Source organism: Miscanthus floridulus, chromosome 11 (assembly GCF_019320115.1).
Source record: "Miscanthus floridulus cultivar M001 chromosome 11, ASM1932011v1, whole genome shotgun sequence".
Classification (NCBI taxonomy): Eukaryota; Viridiplantae; Streptophyta; class Magnoliopsida; order Poales; family Poaceae; genus Miscanthus; species Miscanthus floridulus.
Genome location: NC_089590.1, coordinates 64,112,105 through 64,128,964, shown reverse-complemented (window position 1 = coordinate 64,128,964; position 16,860 = coordinate 64,112,105). Strand labels below are relative to the sequence as shown.

The 16,860-nt window shown below is 46.6% G+C and overlaps 1 pseudogene; it reads right to left on the bottom strand.

The window, feature by feature from the left end:
- Positions 1 to 1,271: 1,271 nt before the first annotated feature.
- On the bottom strand, positions 1,272 to 16,208 carry LOC136492077 ((-)-isopiperitenone reductase-like; annotated as a pseudogene).
- Positions 16,209 to 16,860: the final 652 nt, after the last annotated feature.

Below are 16,860 nucleotides of genomic sequence, written 5' to 3'. Positions count from 1 at the left end.
AATCCGGTTTCATCCCCAGAAGTGAAGGAATCAGCAATTTGGCTAGTTGGGACTATCCTGTGACGTGAATAGAGAAAAAGAAGAAGAGAGCAGTAGTTAGTGATAAAAAAAAAATTGCTGATCTATTTCAGGGTGTTGAAAAGTATGAGTGAGGAGCACATGAGTCGGTAGCAACTAAACAAATTCGAATATAGAAATTAGTATTTTTTTTTCTCTCAACTCTATGTGACTACGTAGCCATTATCACTGTGAACATCCTAATAAGCTAGTAACAACTCATCGCTTACGTTGATCAGGTCCAATAAAGACTCATCACTAATGATAGGTCATGTGACAGGTGTATGTGTATGACATATTGATATGTTACTATAATTAGTATCAAGCTGGCATAGATAAGTTAATTTCGGTGCTGATGATGAATTCTAGTTTAGTTAACTAGTTATGCACTAGTTCGATAAGTTATTTAAAAGTGATATTAACGACGGGATATATGGTCGTTAAAATATTTTAACGACCACAAAAATGTGGTCATCCATGGTCGTTAAAGACTCCATCGTTAATACAATTAACGACCAAACACAATTTCCCGTCTACTATAGCATTAACGACCACATTTATAGTAACAACAACCACATTTGTCATCGTTAATATCATAGTGACATCTAGCATAATGGATTAACTACCACATTTGTGGTCGCTAGTTGTTTCTACAAGGTACTATGGAGGCTATAGTGGCCACTTCTATAGCATTAACAACCACATGTTTATCGCTAATAGTTTTATATTGGAATGGCACTTCTATAGCATCAGCAACCAATATGCGACATAAACAATGGCATGCTTTCGCAATAGGCAATTGATAAATGAATTAATTTGCAACATTCCACAAATTCAACATCACAATGGTCCTAGATGGTTCATGTGACCAAGGGGGGAAATACAATCCAAAACATGAAACTAATAGTGGCTGACTTTTTTTTTGAAGAATTATAGTGGCCGACTTAAGACCAATCCTACAAATAACAAGGTAGCACTAAGCTATGCTCAAAAGGATCCACCCATCAAATGCCTTCTCATGAACAATTGTGAGGTCATGCTGGTAATTAGTGTTGCTCTTCATACGTGTGGCTGCAAAGAAAAACCATTCGTGGTATGTAACTTCAATCCGACACCGGTGACACGTACACTTCGATGGACAAAAATACCAGCGTCGTGTGACAACATTTTGGACTTGACATGGAGAGGAACAAAGCAGCCAGCAGTAAAAAGCAGCCAGCAGTAAACTTTGACAACAGGTAGTTGAAGAACAACGAACTTAACATTAACGACGGTGCTTTGTCACACAAAGGGCGCCTCCTTTCCCAACGCGAAGTATGCGCCGGTCGGCCAGCCTTCCGGGAGCAGCGCCACCTTTATTACCAAGTTGCCTGCGCCTTCCTCCGGCGTTAGGGGTCCCGTGTGGATGGTCATGTCGGTGCTCACGTAGCTAGGGTGCGCGCAGTTGATGCGCAGTTCGGGGTGCCTTCTTGCTAGGATCCTCGAGTACGCGTTCATGGCCACTTTGGCCACCTTGTACGCCGAGAAACCCATCGGCAACCCACGCGCTTCCACCTCGCCGGCCTCGAAGTCTCTTAGGTACGTGGCTAGCGCATCGTCCAGCCTCTCCTCGGTGAGCTTCTCCACATTGTTCAGCTCCTGCTTTAGCTCCTCGTTTTTTATTAGCTACACGGGAAAAAACAGTTACCACCTTCTATAGTACACCGGAAAGAAGACGTACCGAACATCGGAGTTCCCTGAATCCCTGATTTTAGGACGATGAGAAAAAAACCAATCTTCAACAACTCCTAATATATCCTCATAATCTTTTAAAATTTAGGAAAAGTCACTCTGTTCCGCGTAAAGTTGCGCGCTTCGGAGTCACACGTATCTTCTCTCCCTATGCGTGTTTGGCAGCCAATCTAAAGATGAAAGGACGTGAAAAGAATAAAGAGTAGAAAATAGTTTTTGATACAAATATAAAGAGAGAAAGGATATATAAAAGCGGTTAGGATAATTTAGAAATTGTATAAGATTCCTGATGTAAAATTGTATTCTACTCCCTCCATCCTAAATTATAAGTTATTCTAAGAATTTTGGAGAGTCAAACCATCTCAAGTTTGACCAAATTTATATGACAAGATAATAACATTTATGATGTCAAATAAATATCATTAGATTCTTTATTAAATATATTTTCATAGTATACCTATTTGATGTCATAAATCTATTTAATTCTCTCTATAATTTTGGTCAAACTTTAGATGTTTTGACTCTCCAAGATTCTTTGAATGACTTATAATTTAGAATAGAGGGAGTACTCCTTCCATACTAAAAAATAAAGTCGTTTTGGACAGCGACACGGTCTCCAAAGCATAACTTTGACTCCTTATTTTTATAAAGATGTTTATCAAAATGTGATATATGTAAATTTTTGTGAAAGTATTTTTTAAGATAAATCTATACATATGGTTTTCACATTTTCAAACTCAACAACTTAAAAGTCTACTACTAGAATCAACAAGTTTCCCTAGAGTATTTTCTTTCCCTAGCATTTTTTAAGTATCCTAAGAAAAGATATGTTTCCTAGAGTTAATTACCAAAACCGTAGGGACACTTCTCTTTCCCTAGGGAGCTTATGGTTTCGTTGGGATGAGTCGAAGGAACAAACCCCAGGCTGAACCACGTCGATGCCTGCGTGTCTTGTTTCCCTAGGAAAGAGATAGAAATCCTAGCCTACACCCTCCTACAAATTCCCCGCGCACAATTTCCCTTCGCGCCGCTCTTTTCCCTCGCTCGGTACCCAGAAATCCCCTCACTCTGGTTCCCTTGGCGCCGCTCGCATCTCCCTTCGCGCTGCCAGCATCTCAGACCGCTCCACGCCGCACGCCGCGTGCCACCTGAGAGCGCCGCACACCGTGTGCCACAGCCACGCCCCATCCGAGCGCGTCGCACGCCGCCACAGCTCCATCCGTGTGCGCCGCCATAGCTCGCTCCGTGCGCGCCGCCACAGCTCGCTCCGTTCGTGGCACGGGCCGCACGCCGCGCATCTCTCTCCGTCCTCCGCGCTGCACCTGTCTCCTTCTAGCATGCGTGGCCAGACCCACAGAGTGGTAGCACGCCTCCACTCCGACTCCGAGACGAGGACGATGAAGGCTCCGCCATGCAGACACAGCCCCATCACCACTTCTTCTTGACTCTGACGTCTCGATCTGGTGAGTGTTAATTGTGGCCTGCTCATACGGGTTATGGAGTAGGATTCTTGACCTGAGTTAGGTATCATCGGGTACTGATATTATAGATCCAGATCAAATTTGTGAGTACCCAAGATTTGTGGCCTACTCGTATGGGTCAAATTTATCTTCTCGTCTCTTTGGTACATTATGGTGTTTGCAGTAGCACACTGTTATACATTATGGCCACTAGGGCTCATCTCAGTTTTTCTCCCCTGGCTCTGTTTGACATGAGGCGGCCTCGAGCCCTTTGCGGGCCGACCTTCGAACCTCGGTCAGTTGGCGCCCATATCGAATGAGGTGACTACCGCTTCGTGATGCGACATGAAGCGTTGAGATGCAGCAATTGCATATGCACCGTTTTGGATGTATGGGATCAAGATACGATTTAATTGAAATGAAAGCGGGGGTCGGTAATGTTACCTTGGTGGTATGAGCGACAAGAAGCTCTTACCGGACATGTCCGTGCGGGGTTTGAGTCCGACGTTCGTGACGGGGCCGGTGTATCCTGCACGAGCATCGCAATTTTTTGTTTCTGTCTCTCGGCGGCGATCCGAGCCGTTCGATTGACTTAGACGACCTAACAGCTTCTCCTTGAGGGAGATTCTACAGGCGGACCCCTCCGAACCCTTCTCGAGAAGGCGGATGCTAAAGCTCGAGGTGCGGAGAACTGTGAATTCGATTATGCCGATGAGTAAAAACATCGTAGCCACCGGGGCGTAGGGTCTAGCGGTTCGTCTAGTTTTACTCAAAGTTTTACACCTGCACCCCGTGTCTCCGGTTTTCAATGTAAGGAGGGGTCGGGCAAAGAGGGTGTCTAAACAAGTAGACACTCTCGGCAGCCCCCGAGCGATGTCCGTGCCCCTGCTGTTGCTGGGGTCGGAGGCTCGGTAATGAAATTAACACGCAAAGTAAATAAACAGAGGTGCTTATCTTTCGGTGGCCGTTCGTTCATCGTTTTACCTAGGCCGTCCGATCGACCCAGGAGGCCTGTTGGGGCCCCCTTGACGGGGGTTCTGTCGTCGGGTCGTTTCATGGTCCTGCCTAGGGAAGCGGAGAGTCACCTGCATGTGGGTGCGCCCTGATTCTCGCGTCCGGCATGCGGTAGTGGTGGGCCATGCCCAGGCAACGTCTTGTTTCACTAGGCGATGTCTCATCGATCAGAGCTCGTCCCCTCGATTTCTCGTCAGGAACTGTAATCGAATAAGTTGTGGGGGAGCCCCTGTGTGAATAGTTTTATGTATTCATGAATACATCAGTCATTTTTGTGACGAAATCACTTTGTAAGCGATGAATTTGTGCAAAAAAATGAACAAGTTTTCAACTTTTGTTACGGCAAACAACTTTTAAGCTCTTCTCCATCTTTTTGTAAAAGAGGTTTGGTGCCTTCTGACCCTTCCCATAGTTAAGGTCACAAAAAACTCGAAGTACGGGCAAGCCAATTCTGATCAAGCTGGTGAGCAAGGAGGCCATAGCCGCTGGGGCGTGGGTTTCCTGCAACCCTACTAGTTATACTTAGATTTTGTTCCCGAAATCCTAGCCCTTAGGACTTGCCATGAGAAAAGAGAAAAAACACAGAGAATGTTTGCAAAGATAACACAGAGAGTGTTTACAAGATAAACGTACTTATATCAGCCCTCGAGTGAGGTCCGACCCCTCGCACTTTGCAGGGGTCGGATGTCACTAAAGATTGGAGATTTTTTATGACAAAAACTGACAAGAGAAGGTATGCGTTTATTTAAGGTTAAAAACGATGTAGCTGCTCAATGTTCCAGGCGTTGGTGAAGACTTCGCCGTCGATGGTTTTCAACTTGTAGACGCCTGGCTGGAGTACTTCCACGATGACGTACGGCCCCTCCCAAGGTGGGGAGAGCTTGTGGCGGTCCTTGTTGCTCCACACGAGGCGAAGAACTAGGTCCCTAACGTTGAAGGCTTGGTCCCGCACCCGTCGGCTATGGTACCGTCGCAGCGTCTGCTGGTACTTGGCCGAACAGAGGAGGGCGATGTTGTTGGCTTCATTTAGCTAGTCCATGGCATCTTTGTGGGATGCCTCAGCTCCCTATCCGGTCGTCGCCCATCTCGTCGATCATCTTGGTGTACATGATGTTGAGGCCGCTGCCTCCGTCCATCAGTACTTTGGTGAGTCTCTTTGGGCCGACAATTGGGTCGACCACAAGCGGATATCTCCCTGGGTGCGGGACGGTATCCGGATGGTCGGTCCGATCAAAGGTTATGGTGGACTCCGACCACCGAAGGAAGGGAGGTGTGGCCGGTTGGGCCATGTAGACTTTGCGGCGTGCAACCTTCTGACGACGTTTGGAGTCGTAGGCCGCTGATCCTCCGAAGATCATAAGGCAGCCATCCGGCGTTGGAAAGCCGTTGTCCTTCTCCTCAGCGTCGTCCGTAGTGGGGGCAACGTCTTTCCCCTGCTACCCTTTGTTGGAGCCTCCGGACAAGAACCGCCGCATGAGGCCACAGTCCTTGAACAGATGCTTAATAGGAAAGGCATGGTTCTGGCATGGCCCCTCGAGTAATTTTTTGAAGTGGTCTGGAGTGCCCTCCATGGGCTTCTGACCACCCTTGTGGTCAGCAGTGGCTACGAGCGAGTTCCCACGCCATTGCTTCTTATTCTTCCTTTTGGCGGAACGATTAGAGGTGCCTTCGCCGGCATCCTCGTCCCGCCTTGTCTTGCCCTCGAGGCGATCAAAGATCGCTCCGACCGCCTTTTCCCCTGAGGCATGGCTGGTGGCGATGTTCAGGAGTTGTTTGGTGGTTTGCGGGCCCTTGCGTCCTAGCTTATTAACCAAGGACTCGCAGGTTGTCCCGGACAGGAAGGCTCCTATCATGTCGACATCAGCGATGTTAGGGAGCTCATTGCACTATCAGGAGAAGTGCCGGATGTACCCATGGAGGGTCTCATCAGCCTTCTAATGGCAGTTCTTGAGGTCCCATGGGTTCCCAGGGCGCTTGTATGTGCCTTGGAAGTTTTCCACAAAGATCTCCTTTAGATCCGCCCAACTCTAGATTGCGTTGGACGGTAGGTGTTCCAACCATGCTCGTGCCGAATCAGCCAGGAACAGTGAAAGGTTGCGAATAATGAAGTCATCATTATTCGCACCACCGGCTTGACAGGCAAGCCGATGGTCTTTGAGCCAAAGCCCGGGGTTTGTCTCCCCAGAGTACTTAGGGATATTGGTAGGTGGTTGGTACCTTGGCGGGAAAGCAGCGTTGAGGATGTGTCAGCTGAAGGCTTGGCAGGCCGGGGCTCGGGCTTCGGTACTCGCCGCTATCGTAGCGTCCGCCACGATGAGGATGATAGCTGTGGCGGGCTCCTTCTCTTGGGTCGCTGTAGGTGCATCTACGGGCGTTGAGGGTGCTGCGTACGTCGCGGTTACGGCCGAGACACTGATGTATCTAGGCCGCAGCACTGCCTGCCACCTTGTGGACTGATGCGTCCTTGGCAGGGCACACCGAGGGCATGCGCTGGCTGGTGTCGAGCTCATATCACCGAGACAACGAGCTTTCCACCTGCTGCGCCGCTGCACGCTCGAGCAGCGTTCGAATCTCGTGGTGGGCCCGACGATCCTCGGGCGTTGTGGCCTCTAGAAGGCCATGGAGCAAGGCCGTTGTGGTGGCGATGTTCTGGCTTGCCCGAGTGAAGTAAGAAAGGGTTTCATCGTCGGTGATGATCCTTCGATTCACGTCGCGGGCCACGACGCGCGCGCCCACTGTCTCCACAGCGTTCGATCTCCCGATCGACCTCCGCGTATTCCTGCTAAAGCTGGAATTCGGCTTCATCGATCTCCCACTTTTGGGCTCTCAGCTGCTCCACCCCTATGCGGGGTGGGGCCGCTGTCTCCCCTTTAGCTTCGGCACCGAGGTTGCCTACCGGGGTAGCCTCCTCCACGGAGATGTTTTCGACGTGTCCCTCGGGGGTACCCGCCATGACACATTCCCGGGAGGGGTGATGGCTCCCCCTGCTAGAGTTAGAGCCAGAGTCTAACCTTGGCCCCTCCATAAGGATGTCGTGGATGGATTCTATAACATTTTTTATCATCCCCACAAACTCATTGTTCATGGAGGACGGGATCGTGCGTTGTACCATAGGGTGGCAAATGGTCGCCGCGGCGTTGTGGAGGTCAAACGGAAGCGCCGTCGGGGCATTCCGTGTGGAGTGTTCCAGAGAGAGGGTGAGGCGGTGAGGGTCCTCCCTGGACGGCTGGGGTCCAGAGGAGACGTTGGGCTAGCGCTCAAGCCTCCCATAGTTGAAGCCGATGGAGGGGAGAGGTTGGATGGCGGCGTGGGCCAACGCCAACTCTCCTCCCACCGTGACGATGAAGTCCAGGTCACTGAAACGCACATGTGCACCCAGGACCTAGCTGATTACATGGCTAGCCATCTGAGGCCTAATTTAGAACGCGCAAAGGCCCCTACCTGGCGCGTCAACTATCGGTGTTTTGAACAAACACTAACTAGTAAATTTATATTTGTTGCGTGTTAGGCTCGCATGGTGTACTAAAGGATACAAGGTTTATACTAGTTTGGGCAGAATGTCCCTACATCTAGTTTGCTGTTGCTCATGTTATTAGTACCGAAAAAGGTTCATAGTAGGAGGTACAAACGGTCAAGAGAGGGACAGGTCCCAAGTCTCTGATGGAAAGGTCGAAAGGATGTCAAGAGCTCGGTCGCTGCTTGGCTGTGTGTTGTGTGTGGAATCGATCCGTCCCCTTAGTGGGGCATCCTGCCCTCCCTTTTGTAGACCAAGGGGGGCACAGGTTATAGATGGGAGAAAGAGGAAAAAACCAAAGGTAGAGAAGGTCCTTCAAAGGTGCCGGGTCTTCCTTTTCCCTTGAGCCTGCCCTGCTGATATGGCAGACCACGCTAGGGATAGCATGTTTTGCTGATCCTGATAGGGCCAGTCTCTGGCTTTGTTTCAGTGAGTGGTCACGTCCCATCCTCTCCTGGCGGACAGTGCAGTGTGTTAGGGCGCCGAGCCATGACTCTGCGGGGAGTAGACGGGAAAATGACCATACGCCCATCACTGTAGACAATGTGAGTTCTTCCTTGGATTATAGTGGTTGGCGTATGCTTGTGTCAGGATCCATGCCCAAGGGCTAATGGCGGCGCCTACAACACTGTAGGACAAAAGTCGGTGCCCACAACACTATTTAGGCTCTGCCATGCCTAGGAGGGCTTAAAGCGCCTGTCCCGTCGTATCCTGACGGTACCTTGTCGCAGGTGCGCAGGATATGGTCCTCGGTACTACGGTTGACCTAAGTGTCCTGTCTTGCCCTGTGCTCATCATTATGAGAGGGCAGGGTGTAGACATCGGGCTAGGCGGGGCCAGCCTCGGAGCTCAGACATCGGGCGAGGCAGAGTCTGATCCCAGACATCGGGCGAGGCGGAGCTAGACCTCAGTCGTTGGGCGAGGTAGAGGTAGCCCTCAGGCATCGGGCGGGGCAGAGCTTGCCCTTAGCCGTCGGGCGAGGCAGAGCCAGCCCTCAGGCATTGGGCGGGGAAGAGCCTACCCTCAGCCATTGGGCGAAGCGGAGCCCGCTCCCAGCTATCGGGCGAGGCGGAGCTAGCCCTCAGGCGTCGGGCAGGGCAGAGCCTGCCCTCAGCCGTCGGGCAAAGCGGAGCCCGCTCCCAGACACCGGGCGAGGCAGAACCCAGCCCTCGAGGATCGGGCGAGGCAGAGTCCAGCCCTCGGGGGTCGGGTGAGGCGGGGCCAACCCTTTGGGGCAGGGCGAGGCATGGCCAACCTTCGGTTGTATGGACAAGGGGTGTAGTTGCGCTCCCACCTGTTCGGAAGCATCAATGTTTGATGGTTATTAGTTTCACCTCATTGGGTACCCCGTTATTAGGTCCCCAACAATAACATTGATGTTATGCATACAGAAAAAATGTAGCAGAAGCTATTTTTTATACATGTCTTAACATTGCTGATAAGACCAAGGATAATCCCAAGGCTCGCCTTGACCAAGCCTTGATGTGCAATAGAAGACATCTCAATCTAGTTGAGAAGCCAAATGATAGGTGGGATAGACCTAGAGCACCTTTCTCCCTAACGAGAGACCAGAAAAAGGATGTTATGCGGTGGTTTGTGGATATAAAATTCCCGGATGGCTATGCAGCAAACTTAAGGAGAGGGGTAAACATGGATACACTAAAGATAAATGGAATGAAGAGTCATGACTTTCATATATTCATTGAGCGTCTGCTGCCTGTGATGATGCGAGGTTTTGTCAAGAATGACATATGGGAAGCTTTAGCTGAGCTAAGTTACTTTTTTGGGGTGCTTTGTTCCAAGGAGGTTGATCGTGCCCAGATATGTCAACTCGAAGCAAACATACCTATTATACTTTGCAAATTGGAGAAAATCTTTCCACCAGGTTTCTTCAATTCAATGGAGCATCTTATAGTGCACCTTCCATATCAAGTTAGGGTAGGAGGCCCTGTAAAGTATACATGGATGTATGGAGTTGAGAGGTGACCTTTCTATTCTAGTTCTCTTCTTTATCACTGTGCCTTGTCATAGGTAGCAGCAAACTAATTCTAACTTAAATTCTTGTAGGTTGTTAAAAAAGTAAGGGCAAAAGTCGGTAACAAGGCTCATGTTGAAGCCTCAATAGTAGAAGGCTGCCTTGTTGAGGACATATCTCACTTCACATCATTATACTTGCCTCAACTCATATCGAGCTCTCGTAATCATCCACAACGCTATGCTCCAAATGGTCCTCCATCTGATTGTACCCTTAGCTTGTTTCAAGTGCGTGGATGGAAGATCAGTAGAGGAGTGAGCAGGTTTCTAACTGTTGAAGAGTACAAGACAACAATGATTTTTATCTTCACAAACATGACTGAAATGGATGAATATGTGCCGTAAGTATAATGGATGAATATGTGCCGTAAGTATACTAAGTTTGACAAATAAACATACTGCCATTTATCGTGACCATAATTTATTCTATGTTTAAATCCATAGAAAATTTGAACAAGAGCAATGGAGACGTGCAAGATCACGAAATCCGAAACTACTAGATAATTTACGCATGAATGGTGTTGGCAATGGCAAACCAGATTTGTTGGATTGGTTTAGACACCTGGTACTAGCTATTTTCTATTTTTTTGTTGGTTTAAACATTCTAATAAAATATTAATTACATGTTAGTTTCAATTATAACCTTGCAGTGTGACATCCAGTGAGAAATAATGAACCATGTAGTGAAAAATAGTGAACTGATGTTAAATAATGACATCCAGTGAAAAATAATTGAACCTGACACTTTCACTGCTTGCTACTTTAAATAATGAAGTATCCAATGTGTTCACTTTCAATACTTCTACAGTTAAGGTTTAGATTCAATCCATCCAAAGAAGATATTTCAAGAGAACATGTTGGTGTGTGCTGCTCACAACTCCTTGGGAGCATAATGTATTACTTAAGAATTATAGCTACAATAGATCATTTTCGGAAGGTGGAGAGCAGAAAAATCTATGACAAGATTGCTGGGCAGTTCTATTTGACGCGTGATGAGTACATTGCACAGCAACCTTCTTGGTTTGAAAGAGATTGTTGGGTAGCATTGGCCACAGAATGGAGCAATCCTGAATTCAAGAAAAAGTCTGAGACAAATCGTGTAAATCGTTGCAGCCGCAAATTTAAACCCCACAAAGGAGGATCCAACTCTATTGCAACAATACGACAGAAGTTGGTTAGTGTTCAATTGCTGATTTCTATTAGATATTCTTTTGTTGGAAGTGCACAATTAATTTGGCTTACTATTTAATGTAGTCTAAGAAACTAGGAAGAGAAGTAAATGATATTGAGGCATGGGTCCATACTCATAGAGGCTCAAATCCTGAAGATATTACTTCACTTAATACAGAAGAAGCCACTACATGTTTGGTAATTACTAAATGGTTATTTCTTATTTTGCAGAACTTTAATGTTACTTATTTTGCATAACTTGATGTTACTAATTTTGCAAATGCTCACATAGGAGAAATACAAAGTCAAGGCCATTGAGTTAAATGGACCAGATTTTGACTGGTTGCACTCTCCAGTTGATGCTAGAGCTCTCTATCAATGCAGTTGTGGTCGGCCACATGGGAAGTGGGCCTTGTTTAATGGGGCCATCAATGACAACGAAGCCCTTTCTGACTTGAAAAGAAGTCATGCCTCAGCCACGGCTGCTAGGCGTCAACGTCAAGAAGAGGAGGACCGTATGAGGAGAGAAGCTAGTGATAGTCGTATGGCTAAGGAATATGCCCAAAATATGTTGGACTGGGGGAGAATGGTACATGCTCACAATTAAAGTATACAAAGGTTTATGGAGGTGAGATGTGACATACATCCTTGTGTATTCTTTTGAGTGTCAATTTAGCTACTTTCTAATTGCTTGTAACCTATACTATTAAACTACAGAGTGTTGCTTTCCACACTGGTATGCCAGCTATAGAGGTTCCTCCTCCCATGCCTCCCCCACCTCAGCCTCCAATATATGTTGTTTACCAAGGTTTTTAAGGCGGTAAATCGAGGCGAGGCGACCAACTACCGCCTTACGCTAAAGCGAGTAAGGCGTAAGGCGAGGTGACGCCTTACGGCCATCCAACAGTAGTATAGACTAGAGAACTAGAAGTATGTCATACCTTGGTGTTGTCCTCTCCTATGCAGCCCACAGCCCCAAGTGTGCATCCAACAATACACTGCAATGGAGAGACAATTCAGGTTAGTACACAAGAGGAGGTGGCTCGGGTCCTGCTCCTGCTCGATGTTCACTAGAGGAGGCGATGGGGAAACAGCAGTCCACCGGCAGCTGCTCCTCGCGTGGGTGGGGAAGAGGGAAGGGAGAGGCGAAGCGGCTCGTGTCCTGCTCAATGGAGGACAAGAAGAGGCGACGGGGAAACAGCAGCCCGCCGGCGGCTGCTCCTCGCTCGGATGGGGAACAGGGGAGGGGGAGGCGGAGCCTCGGCAGGTAGCAGCTTCTACCGGCGGTGCGGGCGAACGCGTTCACGCTAGCGAGCATGTAGGTCCGTCTTCCCTGCGAGCGCTCCTCTCTCTGCTCTCTGATTTCTCCTACGCTCCTCTCTCCCCGCGCGCCTAATCTCCCATGCGCGCGATGCTTTCCCACGCGCCTACATTTTCCCCATCCTTTCTCCCGCGCCCGCGTTTTCCTGTCGTGGCCATCCCCGTATGGCGCCCGCCTTGCTCGATTTTGACGAATCAGATGCCAAATCGATGACTTTCGGACGCCATGGTAGTAAGGCGGACGCCATACCAATCTGAGGCGAGTCGTCCACCAAGTCGTCCTGCCTGTAGCGCCTTGCCGATTAGGCGATGCCAAAGCGACGCCTTAAAAACATTGTTGTTTACCCAACTCCAAATCCCTCTCATGACAATGTAAGTTTGATGATCAGACGTCACTTTTCCTCAATATGTTGATGATGTTTGCAACTTGTACATGTGTTGATTCTAAATAAGTTGCAAACTAGCACTGGATAGCAACAAATAGAGATGACTTAACTGGACTCACAAAATTTTATGAGCTATGCTTTTCTGTGTGTTGGTCTGAAAATAGTCAGTCCATGTTAAACTTGTGTAACATAGCAAGTAGAAATCATATGGTCTTCTTATTGTCTATTATATATCAAATTTGTTAACATAGCATGATCTGCGTAAATGATTCGTTGTGGAATCAATAACTAATGAAGCTGCAAGTCATGAATTAGTAGTACAAATAATTTGACCTTTTTCTAACTTTCGACTTGCTTAATCTCATAGGCCGGTACCAGTTGGCTCGTGTGTTGGAGTGGAAACTCCGGATGAAACAATAAGTAGGATTGCTTGTGGAGTATTTCGTGGCCATCCAGGAACTACAAGTGGGGGAGTGAATGAAACTAGTGGTCGAGCTAATGGAACTACAAGTGGTGGAGTGAATGAAACTAGTTCCTAGAGTGAATGGAACTACAAGTGGTGGAGGCACGTACTCTCCTCCTTGAGGGAGATCACATTGAGTTCTTTTGATTGTTGTCCAAACCATGAGTTGGAGTTCTTTAGATTGCTTGTTGCACATTTGTTTGAAGTAATGAGCCGGTGAGCACCAAATGGAGCAGCAGATCTTGCAAGCTAAGTAGTGATGCCAACTAGACATTTGTATTAGTAGTCTATCAGGTTGCATTATGGTAATTAACTCTAAATGTATGGATTCCTAGATACGGTTATGGATTGGATGAAATGAGTACTTAAGTACTGTGTTCATGTGTGAATTTGAATTAATTTTTTTGTAACTGAATGATATTTGAATTCAAATATAATCATGTGTAAAAGATTTGAATTTGAATACTATGCTTTATGATATATTCTTTCTCTACAGTTCAGATTCCTAGGGGAAAGTTTCATTGTCATGTCACATTCTTTCCCTAGGAATTAAATTCGTAGGGAAATCATCTTTCCACCTAGGATACACCAGACCATCTCAGCGAATTTCCCTAGGGATACAACCCACTAGGGAAAGAACCTTTCCCTACCGTTTTCCACAAAACCGTAGGGAAAGATGATCTTTTCCGTCGATGCCCCTCCCTAGGGGGCTTTCCCTACCAAATACCCTAGGGAAATAGTTTCCCTACTGTTTTTCACCCTTTCTCTAGGATTATAAACCCTAGGTAAACTTGCTGATTCTAGTAGTGGTTATTCATGATTTATATTCCCAATGTTTGACCCAACTCTTGTCCAAAACGACTTCATTTTTTAGTACGGAGGGAGTATATTTTAGGAGTGGATCATTAGAAACTCTTGGAGATGTCCTTCTTTGCTCCTTCCAATACTTTTTTTAGGAGTTGTAAAACTTTATGTTTTTTGAAAGAAAATATTAGGTACTCTTGAAGATGCTCTATTACTACTCTCTCCGTTCTAAATTATAAATCGCTTTGACTTTTTTAATACATATATTTTACTATGTATCTAGATATATTGTCTTTTCCAAGTAAAACCCCTAGTATATGAAAGAATGAAAAGGAAAAGTATGTTTTTTTTTCAAATCCATTCTATCCAACGAACGGTTCTTACCATAATCTTACCGAAATGGAACTGTTCGTAAAATTTGTATAAAATATCGACCTGATTCGCAGGCGTGGACAAATTAGAGTCATTTGTTATGTCTAAATACATAACAAAATAGATGTAAAAAATCAAAGCGACTTATAATTTGAAACGGATGGAGTAGATCGGAGGTGTTGACAAAAGAAGTTGGTTATATTACCCTTAGCAACCCAAATTCGGAGGAGACATTGACGATCCTCCCATCAGAGGAAGCTTGCAGCAGCGGCAGTAAGGCTTCAATCACATGCTTTACGCCATAGTAGTTGGTCTTCACACCTTCTCTTGCAGCGTCGTAGGTCTCCCGGACACCTTTAAACATGCATTCAAGCCTTTGACTTTGATCCATGCCACTGAACTGTTGGGCACATGCAACAACCAAGCAAACTTTTCATCAATTTGGCCTAATATAAATCGCCAAAGACCAAATTTCAGGACCTGTCACCAAGGTTTAATTTTGTGCTGGAGAAGACGCTTTTATTTCCAGTAGTGTAGTTCCGCTTTCACCAATTAGCGCCGGACATTAACCAGCGTTATTTTCTAATACCTCTGACAAGCTGAAGATGTAAGTAAAGCTCACTTTTTCCTCGCTTGTTGAACTGTCAACGGGATCCTGGACGTACTCAACAGCACCAATTGCGGCATTATTTATCTATACAAATAGTATCTGACACCTATCATCCCTGGCCAAGTGGCCATATAAATCCTCTTCAAGTTATAAAAAGGCAACCTACCAGGATGTCTAGCTTCCCAAAACGAGTCTTCAGGAACCCGGCCAACCGAGCGATGCTTGGAGCATCGGTGATCTCCAGCTGATGGAAAATGACACCGGAGAGCCCTGCTTCTCTGCAGCGGCTGCGCCCCTCGTCTGGTCCCTGGCTGTTAAGAGGACGGTGGCGCCGTCGACGGCCAGCTGCCGGCAAACCTCTAGCCCAATCCCTTTGTTCCCGCCGGTGACCACAGCAATCCTGTCAAGGCCGTGGTACGGTCAATCATCAGAAGTTATTGAAAGGTTGTAGTAACTCTCAAACATAACGTAGATCAGGGGATAAATTACTCTTAAATGGGGGGAACTGTTCTTATACCTCGCCCTAGCACAGTTGGGTCCATAGCGCCGCAACAACGTGGACGTCGGTGTCGTGGCAGCGTAGGCGCGGTGGTGGCGATGCAGAGGCGACGGTGAGGACGGTGGCGGCTTCCCGTCGCTGGCAGCACCTTTTCTCTAGATCGGTTCGCGTTAGGAAATGGTCGGTGGGGCGCCTGGTAACTCAGGGGAACCTCGTGCCGTATGCCCCGACCACCACCTTCCTTTTATGGTGCTGTGCGACAGGGGCCCACCAACCATGGAGCGGTTGGACGCCTTCGATCAGGGCGCGGATCCGAGGGCCCAAGGGCCAATTGGTGAAGATCATAACTAACATTCTCCCCCTTGATCTCACCTTATTTCTTAAACTTAACTTACTTTATCTTGTTCCCATTTCATCATAGATCAGTGCATAGAGCGTGCCTCATCATCACGGTCTGTTGCTATTAGATTAAACAGCTACAACGCACCTCTCTGTTTTAAAACATATACTCAATTAGGCCCTTAGTATCCAGAAATCATAGGCTTTCCCATAAACCCATGTCGACTGTGTGTTCTCTGAACGCACTGGGTGATTAGCCTTTGTTAAGCGGATCTGCAAGTACTTACTCGGTACTCATGTGCTCAATGCTTTCAAAATAATTCTGGATTTTCTCCTTTACAACATATACATTAGTGTCAATGTGTTTGACAGCACACTTGACTTGTTATCTTAGGAGTTAACTTACTTTAAATGGTTATTGCTGTTGTCTACCATTGTTATGTCCGGGTACATATTCCTTAACCTCTTTTGTGTGTTCCTTAAGCCTCATGACAAGCTATACTATGGTATGCATCACTGATGACATCATAACTGTTTCTTTGGAACTTTTTCATAATAATACTTCAACTGTAAGTGTTAGCAACTGCTATGGATTTCACTACACATCTCGTCAAGACTTAACTTTTGTACCCTCAACTATTTAAGAGTTCTTATTCTTTCTTAGTCAGCATGATACCTATAATACTTTGCAAAAATGCAAGACATTCTGAACTCAATTCCAGTGATCTATATCCGAACTAGACTTCTGCCAAAATATTCCGGATACATAAACTACGTCAGTGTAAGTTCTTACTTGTACTTGTACACACATCAAGCTTTCAATAGCTGAAGCATATGGAACCATATTCTTTTGATCGATCTCATATTGGTTCCTAAAACATTTAGAGTTCTCAAAACTATTACCTACTATAGGAGCAGGCGTATGTTTACTCGCATGCATACTTTACTTCTTTAGAATCTTTTCTAAGTATGCATTTAGTGATAGTCCTAATACCCCATTTTCTTTTATCTTGGTGAATTTTGATTCCTAGAACCAATGACACTTCACCAAGATCATTCACATTAAAACTTGAGGACAAAACTTCTT